At 36.5% G+C, this 10,000-nt stretch overlaps 1 protein-coding gene across 2 annotated transcripts in view; it reads right to left on the bottom strand.

Moving 5' to 3' along the window:
* The window catches only part of LOC144956088 (uncharacterized), a 138,939-nt gene that overhangs the window by 107,130 nt on the left and 21,809 nt on the right, over positions 1 to 10,000 (bottom strand). The window lies entirely within an intron of this gene.

Here is a 10,000-nt window from a genome sequence, read left to right as displayed (position 1 = left end):
TCCATCCATCCATCCATCCATCCATCTAACTATCTATCTATCTATCTATCTATCTATCTATCTATCTATCTATCTATCTTTCTTTCTATCTATCTATCTATTACCTACCTACCATAATACCGTTCTGATGATAGCCAAGAAAGGCTGCAGACATTAATGTAGCATATAAAATGAAGGTAGATTTTAAAAGAATTGCCTCCATTTGTTGTTAGTTGTTATCTACATGTCGAGCCCTCTTCCCATCACCTCTGCATCACAATATGAATATATAGTATGCAGATGACGTCACTCAGGCCTTTGTTATTGTTTTTGCCACCCGCGTTTGTGAGTTGTTCTCACTAAACTGTATTAACCAGACTATAAATGTTCATGGTTACACAGAGTTTGTGTGTTGGTCCGTTATACTTCCGGATGGCAATGTTGTGAACTCCTTGGCCAAGCGCATTCTATCTATATATATATATATATATATATATATATATATATATATATATATATATATTATACAACTCCTCTCTGTCTATCCTTACAATAAAACACACATCAGTTTAATGGTGTGTTCTGTTCCACTACACATTATCACTATCATCTACCCATCACGATGGTAACACACCACACAGCTCAGCCAGGGAAATGGTGAGTAAAACGAACGCTCGGATGCCTAATCGCCTGATTAAATAAATCTACATTTAGCCTGAGGCCTCTCATTGTAAACACCGGCTTATTGGAAAACCTTTTAATTGAAAACAAAAAGGAGTCCTTCAGAGCCAATCGACCCATGGAGCCGGAGTCTATCCCGGTGTCAATAGCTTGGAACGGACAATAGCAACTGCTTGCTATCCTTTTCATAGGACGCTAGTCTATCGCAAAGTACTTTCGACCAAATCTAACAGACTCGGCTACCTCTTCAATTCTGCATGGACAGGCAGGTCAGAAATAATCTCGACTGCACCCGGGATCGATCTTGGTCCCTTTCCATGTGAAGTGAGTGCTCTACCGACTGAGCTATCGGGAACCCCGATATAGATAGTTCGAAGATTTGTTATTGTTTTTGCCATCCGCGTTTGTGAGTTGTTCTCACTAAACTGTATTAACCAGACTATAAAAGTTCATGGTTGCACAGAGTTTATGTGTTGGTCCGTTATACTTCCGGATGGCAATGTTGTGAACTCCTTGGTCAAGCGCATTCTATCTATAATTGAAATAGAACTCTCAATACTTTCACCTGAACTCATTCCTATGGGCATGATCTATATTACCTTTGCGCTCGAGGTCATTGGTCACATTGCAATGTGTGCTCAAAGTGACCGGCAAAGTGAAAAGTGTTCACAGTTTTTCAAGATATCTAACATCGCAATAGATATAACGAAGTTGACGTCACTCGGGTCTTTGTTATTGTTTTTGACATCCATGTTTATGAGTAATTCTCAATAAACTGTATTCGATCTAGCAAGACTATAAACGATCAGGGCTATACATAGTTTTGTGTGTTTGGTCGTAGCCATCGTTAACTTATAGCCTGACACGAGAACCGTAGCCATCGTTAACTTATAGCCTGACATTGACCAAAAATATGACGTCAAAATGCCAGTCTTTCTCAAAAGAAAACAAATCGTAAGTTGTATTCAATAATTCAATCAATGGGACCACCGCTAGAACCGAAGCCATCGTTAAGTTATAGCCTGACACTGAAACCCAAAAAGACTGGCATTTTGACGTCATTATTTGGTTTTTGCACCGCCTAGTGAGTTGTCGTTATTAGTGCTCATGGAAACAAGTGATCCCATTGGTTGAAAAATTGAATACAACTCACGATTCGTTTCCTTTTGTGGCCAAAGACTGGCATTTTGACGTCATTTTTTGGTCAGTGTCAGGCTATAAGTTAACGATGGCTTCGCTAGAACCCACTAGGACTTGTAGTTTGACGTCATTTTTTAGGTTTGTTCAGCGTCCAGTGAGATGTCCTTAGTCATAGAGCTCAAGGAAACAAGGGATTCAATTGGTTGACCTATTAAATACAGCTCACGATTTGTTTTCTGTTGTGGCCAAAGACTTGTCTTTTGACGTCATTTTTTGGTCAGTGTCAGGCTGTAAGTTTATGATGGCTACGGTTTGGTCCGTTATATTTCCGGATGGCAATGTTGTGAGTTTCTTAGCCAAGCGCACACTATATGTAGGCATTTTTGTTGAGCGTAACATAGGGGCATACTTTGTTATAAAAACAAAGCAGAAGCATTGTGTTCACTGAAATATCCAAAATATCCAATCCGTGGACAGCAACAAATCATGTGACCAATGACTCGGTTGGACGAAAACCTGAAAATAGATCGCTCCCATTCTATTTTGTACGTTACTTGTTCCAGTCCTCAACTTCCAATAGCTGAATATAGATAGTATGCGCTTGGCTAAGAATCTCATAACATTGCCATCCGGAAGGATAACGGACCAACACACAAAACTGTGTGTAAACATGAACGTTTATAGTCTGGTTAATACGGTTTAGTGAGAATTACTCATAAACGCAGATGGCAAAAAGCAATAACAAAGACCTTAGTGACGTCACCTTCGAACTATCTATAGATGGTTCGAAGATGACGTCACTCAGGTCTTTATTATTGTTTTTGCCATCCGCGTTTGTGAGTTGTACTCACTAAACTGTATTAACCAGACTATTAAAGTTCATGGTTACACAGAGTTTGTGTGTTGGTCCGTTATACATCCGGATGGCAATGTTGTGAACTCCTTGGCCAAGCGCATTCTATCTATAGATAGACAAGTATGCGCTTGGCTAAGAAGTTCACAACATTGCCATTCGGAAGAAAACGGACCAACACACAATGCTATGTGTAACCGTGAACAGTTATAGTCTGGTTCATACAGTTTAGTGAGAAGTACTCATAGACGTGGATCAAGGCCCTCTATATAGCACAGGCCAGGAAGCGTGGGAGAGGGACGAAAACTAACAGGCCGACTTCGCCGCTGTCCACTTTATCGTTTACCTGTACGCTGGCGTGCAGCTCTTCGCGCACAAAACAATTTAAAGACGTGTTAAGTGTTAGAGGATCTTATTTCTAAATAATATTAACGCTTATAAGTTCGTTCATTTCAATATCAATAACGACTTAGCTAAAGTTACACAAGTTACCCATATAGAGTACTTTGTAGTAATAATAATAATAGTAGTATAAAAGTTAAAAGTGAGAATTCTTATACTTTCCTTTTTTTTACTTTTACGCGGGTTATTCCATGCTCACTGCTAAGGTCATATAAGTGCTCAGTGGTAAGTAAGATGTTAGACAAGTTAAAATAATACCAAGACTTTAGGCCCTGCCATGGATGTTTCAGAGAGGTAGATTTACTACGAGGGAAATAAATATCATCTTTCAAAATAGGTGACGAAAGATATTTACAGGAAAAAATATAGATTGATGATGGTTACCCCATAACATGCATTATGGCCCAGGGATATGCTAACACCCTTTTTGTACGTAAGTACTCAGTCGTATAGCACGACTGAACAAACAGAACAGCTGTGTATGTAAGCTTGTTAAGAGAACACTAGAGAGAGAGAGAGAGAGTAAGGTGATAGATAAAAGAAAAGTAACTGAAAACAGTTTGTAGTTACAAGTTGAATAGAGACAAGAAAATACATTTCCAAAAAATGACTGAGACTGTCGTAGCTGTAGAACACTTGCAATAGCTTTAGACATATAATTATACCACTCAATCAAGCAATTATATTTATTACACACATCATAGTTATCAAAACATACAAACCAGTAATCTAAACAAGCATATGTGGGGTTTTTTGTTTTTGTTTTTAAGGGTTTTACAACACTTAGGTCATATCAGCGCCAGTAAAAAAGGAAGAAAATGGGATAGTTAAAAGTTATAGAATTACAATTAAAGCACCCAAAAATAAGGCAGAGAAAGGGGAATTGGTTCAAATAGGGAACAGATGTTGATTCCAAGAGCACACTATCAGTGTACGAAGTTTGAGATCACTCAATGTCTCATTCAGACATAAGCACAGGTCTCCTTCCAGAGGAACACACTCAATTGTTTACAAATCATACATTGGTGAAAGGAAAAATAATACAGTACATAACAGAGATGATTTATTAGGGAAAAAAAAATATCATCTCCCAAAATGTTTCCCTCCCAGCCAGGGTGTCCGTCCAGGGCCAGGACAAAACCAAGTAATCTCATTCCCAAGACAAAGACAGCATGTTGGAAACAGATATAGGGGGATAAAAGACACAGTATGTATCTCCCTGCCCACTATGTGAGAACAGGAACAAACAAATATAAAATTCTGACAAAAATACAAATCATGCAAATTTTATGGCTTTTTTTACATTTACAATCTGATTAGAACAGTTTGCTTCATTTACTTTCTTAGAATAATTATTCAACAAAATGTTGACAAATGTTGATATACATATCTGAAATAACTTATCTCTTTGAGACTTGCAATTCGTACACACAGATGAAAATTCAATGGGAAGGTTACACTCTGTCCAGTAAGCTATATTTAGTTTCATTAGGACATCTTTTTGATTGTTTAACTTCAAAAAATGTAGTTCCATATTACTAACAGCAACATTCATGATTGAAAGTGCAATTTGAAACAAATGAACAAGAACAGGAGATGGATATGTTAAGCCACCGTGATTAAGGTTTTCAAAATACTCTAAAAGTTTATCATCAATAGAAAAGTCAAGACATTTGTTTTTATCTCCTACAATCTCACAACAAAAAGAACAATCAGTTTTTGTAATAACTTTCTTTGCAACATAGCCAGCAACATATATAATAACATCTAAAGACTCTGACTGAATTTCAACATTTTCAAAAGGAAAATTTTGAATGAAAAGCATGTCACTTTCATCCAAATTATCTGAAGAGAACTCAGATAAAAAACATTTAACATTTAAGGGAATGCTGCCTTTAGAGGAAGAATGAATAGTTAAAAGCTGCTTTATAGTTAATTTTCTTTCATTCTGAAGAATCTCTTCCACAGAAATCAAAGTATTTCCACCTGATAACTGCCTATATTGACCAAAACGAGCCTCAAGATCATCAGTCTGAAATTTTCCAGTCAAAACAAATTTAAAATTAAGTTTAGTTAAAACATATCTTATCAATTCAACTAGACATTCTAATGTATGGGACAAAGCATAAAATGTATCTGAAGACAAAAAACCACACTTAGTTTCTTTATGCATCTGGTTCCATTTCTTGAGCCATGAAGACATTTTTAGTAACCAACTCAGTCTTTCATCTTCACAAGAGAAGAAAGGAGAGGCATCTGGTTTAATCTTATTCCTCCCATAATACTGGTGATGTATATTAACCATATCCCACCAACGACAAACTATAGTCAAGAAATTAACAGTACCCTCCCAAGATGTGAAAGCTGAATGAGGACCTAAGGTTTTCAAAGCAGCAATATTGGTTTCATTAAATATCTTAAGGGCTAAACTGACTTTCTGACGCTCTAAAGAGTGTGGGAATAGTGATTTCCAGGTTAAGGTAGGGGCCTCTTTTAGAAGTTGGGACTTTTCAACTCTGTATAAATGCTTTAAATCAGAAAGGAAAGCATGAGAAATACATTTGCTATCTATGACTTCACTATCTAAATTGGGGAAAGTAAAAGTTTGACTATCGTTTTTAACATTCAACCAATTATTTCGAATTGATTTGAGAAGATGAACAGAGTCAAACAATAAAAAAATCTTGAGAGAATTGTCAATAGGATTAGGTATAAAAAATTTAGTTTCTGAGTCTTTAGTCAGTAAAGAAAACATCTTTCGATTAATTCTATTGTTATCAGAAATGACACTGATGACATTAAATCCAGCTTTACAAACATTAAAAATTACATCATTTGTTGTTTCAAACAAGAAATCTGAAGTCATCTTTACAACAGGAAACATTCCAACAATTAATTTCTTATTAGACATGACAGAAGAAATCATAAAACATTGCATAGACTTGGCAAGATTTTCAGGATCATTTGTAGCCTGTCCAATTAATTGCTCCCCTCTGTAGGATAATTTCGACTTGACATGAACTTCATCAATAAGAAGATTAACATACAAATCTTTATCTGACAGGTACTTAATTTCATTCACTAAAAAATCATTGGCAATCAGACCTGATTTTAAAGATACAGTGCTAGATAATAAACGTAAATATCGCACTCTGGGAAGAATAAGTAAAGAATCCCTTAACTTACGATAAGTTGTCGGGGAATTTGAATAAATACAAAAAGAAGCAATCATACATTCAGCAGAAAATCTACGCTGTGATGGAGACAGATTTATCAAATTTAACTGATCAATTAAAAAATCAAAAACTTTGTTATTACTATCATCATTATTTTTGTCTCTGCAGACATTCAACAATTTAATTGCCTGATGAAATGTTGAATTATAGGAAGATGTAAAATCTGTTGCAGAATAATGGCTTAAAATATTTTCTAACTGGCTCCAAGTAGACAGCTTAGAGTCCGGAATTATCCATTTCAAGTCATTTTTACAAACAAGAACATTTTTTAACCACACATCTAGTTTCAAATCATTTTTTACACATATACTAAAAGGAATCGTTAATCCATCCGAATCAGTCGATGCAGTGGCATACAAATATACAGAATCATTTTTTAAAGTATAACAAATATCATTATATTTCCACTTTTGCAGAAATCCACACACTTCATTTTTAAAATGCTCAAAACTTAAAATTTTATCTTGTTCTAAAAAAAACGTTAAAACTTTCCTCTTCTCTCTCCTCAAGTCTCTGTCTCTTACTCCTGGGGCTTTCCCTTTGAGGCAAAGGGGTAGTAGTGAGGTAAGAGGGAAGATTTGGAAAAACTGATGGGATGGCACCAGCTTTCAACTTCAAACGCTTCCTGCGAACAGTTTTCTGTGGTTGTCCATTTTTTTCAGGAACGACTTTAAAACGTATAATATCATCTTCCTGAAAGTGTTTTTCACAAACAACAGTAAACTTTGTCACAACCAAGTTTTCCCGGGGAATTTTTCTAATCCATGAATTCCTTTGTTCTGCATCTTTCGGGAATTCAAAACAAGATGCCTTTTTTGGCGCACAATTAAGTCTGTAATAATTACTGTCACATCCAGGGACACAGCACTTGTTCACCATCATGGAACGAACTGTTGGTTATCAAATACTGTGGGGAAAAAAAAATAAAAGGTAGATACATTAGTTTATAGTAACCATTTGAAATTAGGGTAGAGATTAATGTCAATTGTTTTAAGCAGGACTACAAGATACATGTACACATTACACATCATCTAAAAAATAACGATAAGTGTTGAATTGTAAGCCTCAATTTATTAGACGAAGACATACTGTGGACGTTTCTGGTTTCCCCTTTATCAACAAAACAAGACGAATAAGAGATGTGTAGTGTGAATGGTGTAGATAAGGTGAATAAATATAAACAATGATGGGACAGCCTACCCCTTTGTAAGGAAGTACGAATTAAATTCATTAAAATTAAATTGAGCTTTTATATAGTACAATCTCCACTAAACATGCTCAAAGCGCTTTACAAGGGGTCTCTGACAAACAGCAACACGTAACATGGAGAACGAGACATGACGCCAGTTAGGCGATAATACAATTTTTTCGGACAGAGACAACGCTGTTAAGGGCCAGATACTCATTTTTTTAAACCTGAGTACGGTGAGAAAATGTGAGTAAAGAGCCTTTTCTAAGGACTCAACTATCGCCAAGCGAAGCTCGAACCAAGGACCTTCCGATCAAAAAGCGAGTGTCATACCGCTCGACCACATAGCTGCCCACTAGACCACATAGCCCCATTAAGAAACAAGGCCCACAAATACTGATCTCAAATAAATAGATAATTTTAGAAAATTAAAATCGAAGTTTTTTTTTTAAACATCATGGTAAAATTTTTTTGAAAAACAACAACAAAAATAGGTAACAAAAAAAGAGGGAAAAAACTAACAAAAACAAACAATAAACAGATAAAGACGCAGTAAACGAATGATAGTGATAGGTGCCCAGTTACCGTGTACGTAGACAGTAATAATAATAATAATAATAATAATAATAATAATAATAATAGATTAATTAAAGGTTTTAAATATATGAGTGTTGCCAAAATGTTACGTCATATTTTAAGACGTCCACCTCAATTTCCAGTCACAACTTCCCTATGACTATGGCATGGGCTAGCTGAGAGTTGGGACACAATCAGCCCCGTTTGCAGTCGAACTGCCTAGTCTAAGTAAGATAGATTGACGGGAAGCCTTCCGAAAGCTCCTACATCCCCAGTATTCTTGTTCTAGTAGGGGGTTTCAATGGGAATGGGGAAACTTTTTTTATAATGTTCTAGTAGGGAGTTTGGGAGGGGGGAGACAAACTTTTAAAAAAAGTTTCCCCCTTCCCAAACCGCCTACTATCTAGATAGTACTCTAGAACATTATAAAATACAAGAATACCGGGGATGTAGGAGCTTTCGGAAGTTTGATCTTCATTTAAGACGTCTATCTACCTACTTTTTCATTTAACAGTCAGCTGTGAGTTAGATAAAACTCTCTTTGTAATCCAAACTCGCATTCCATTTTTACCAGTCATTCTCATTGTCACTCGTCACACTCACACTCTACACTCAAAACTCGCGACAAAAACTCACCTTTGTTTGGGATACGCTGAAAATTGAAGAGAGCAACACTCAAAGGGAATTAGACGTCTTTATATCCATCTTGTAGAGAGGCAACGATCCGTAAATAGTTGAAACAAACTTTCTTTTGTTAGCAGATCAAGGCATTGTTGTCAGAACAATGGCGGAACAACGGGGAAGAAATAGCGATACAAAAGGCGGAATGATCGTAGGCCTGATTGCGTATGCGATACCTTTAGTTAAAATAATAGCGGCGGAGATGTAAAATAGTTCTCACTTCAAATCCGTTTTTCGGTCATAATATTCTATTTCAAAACAATATGATGTAGTGGAAAAAATATTGAAATAACATTGTGATACATTTTAAATATGCTGGAGTCAATAAAAATGTTTAAAAAGTCGGCCTGGTAGTTTTTTATTCTATCCCTTTTCCGGACCTGCTTCCCGGCCTGGAACACTATATAGAGGGCCTTGCGTGGATGGATTTATTTAGGGAGAACTATTTACTCATAAAAATGGCTGGCTAAAAACAATAACAAAGACCTGAGTGACGTCAACTTCGAACTATCTATAGTTGAATATAGATGGATTGAAATTGACGTCACTCAGATCTTTGTTATTGTTTTTAGCCAGCCATTTTTATGAGTAGATAGTTCTCCCTAAATAAATGTTATCAATCAGACTATAAACGTCTAAGGTTACGCACAGTTTTGTGTGTTGGTAACTTATATCCGGCTGGCGGATGTTGTGAGTATTTTGGCTAAACGCATAGCATCAATATTCAATTTAATTTATCAAGTGGCTGAGAAGGGGGTGAGTGAGGGGTGGGGGGGGGGAGGTAACGAGAAGGAAAGTTTGGCAGTGGCAGGTAAGACAGGTAAATTCAGGCCAGAGATTTTTGCTGACGTCACACGCTACTACATATCTTAATCAAAACCATAAATATGCACAGTCGTGCTGATCCAGATCCCGTGTGTGCGTTTAGGGAAAACGCAAACCTGTTTCATCTCGCCAGAGATCAATCGCACCAACACACAACACTTACTTGATGGTTTCAACGAGTGAATAAAACTCACAAAAACCAACCAATTAATTACAACAACGAGCAGCAACACAAAAACACGAGCCATTCGTGGTCCACAAATCAAGGGACTGAATTTGGTAGATAACGCATTCACTCAATAATAGACCTTTTTAAAAAAAATAATCGAATAATCTACTTTTAATAACAGCCTATGTCTCGCGGACTTAAGCCTCTTGATTCCTTGTGGAACATAGGGCCGCAACAACACTCTTCCACTCTGAGGGCTAACCCACACC

This window comes from Berghia stephanieae, chromosome 10 (genome assembly GCF_034508935.2).
Source record: "Berghia stephanieae isolate SIO BIC M18660-M18661 chromosome 10, UCSD_Bste_1.3, whole genome shotgun sequence".
NCBI lineage: Eukaryota > Metazoa > Mollusca > Gastropoda > Nudibranchia > Aeolidiidae > Berghia > Berghia stephanieae.
This window is presented reverse-complemented; position numbering and strand designations above follow the sequence as displayed.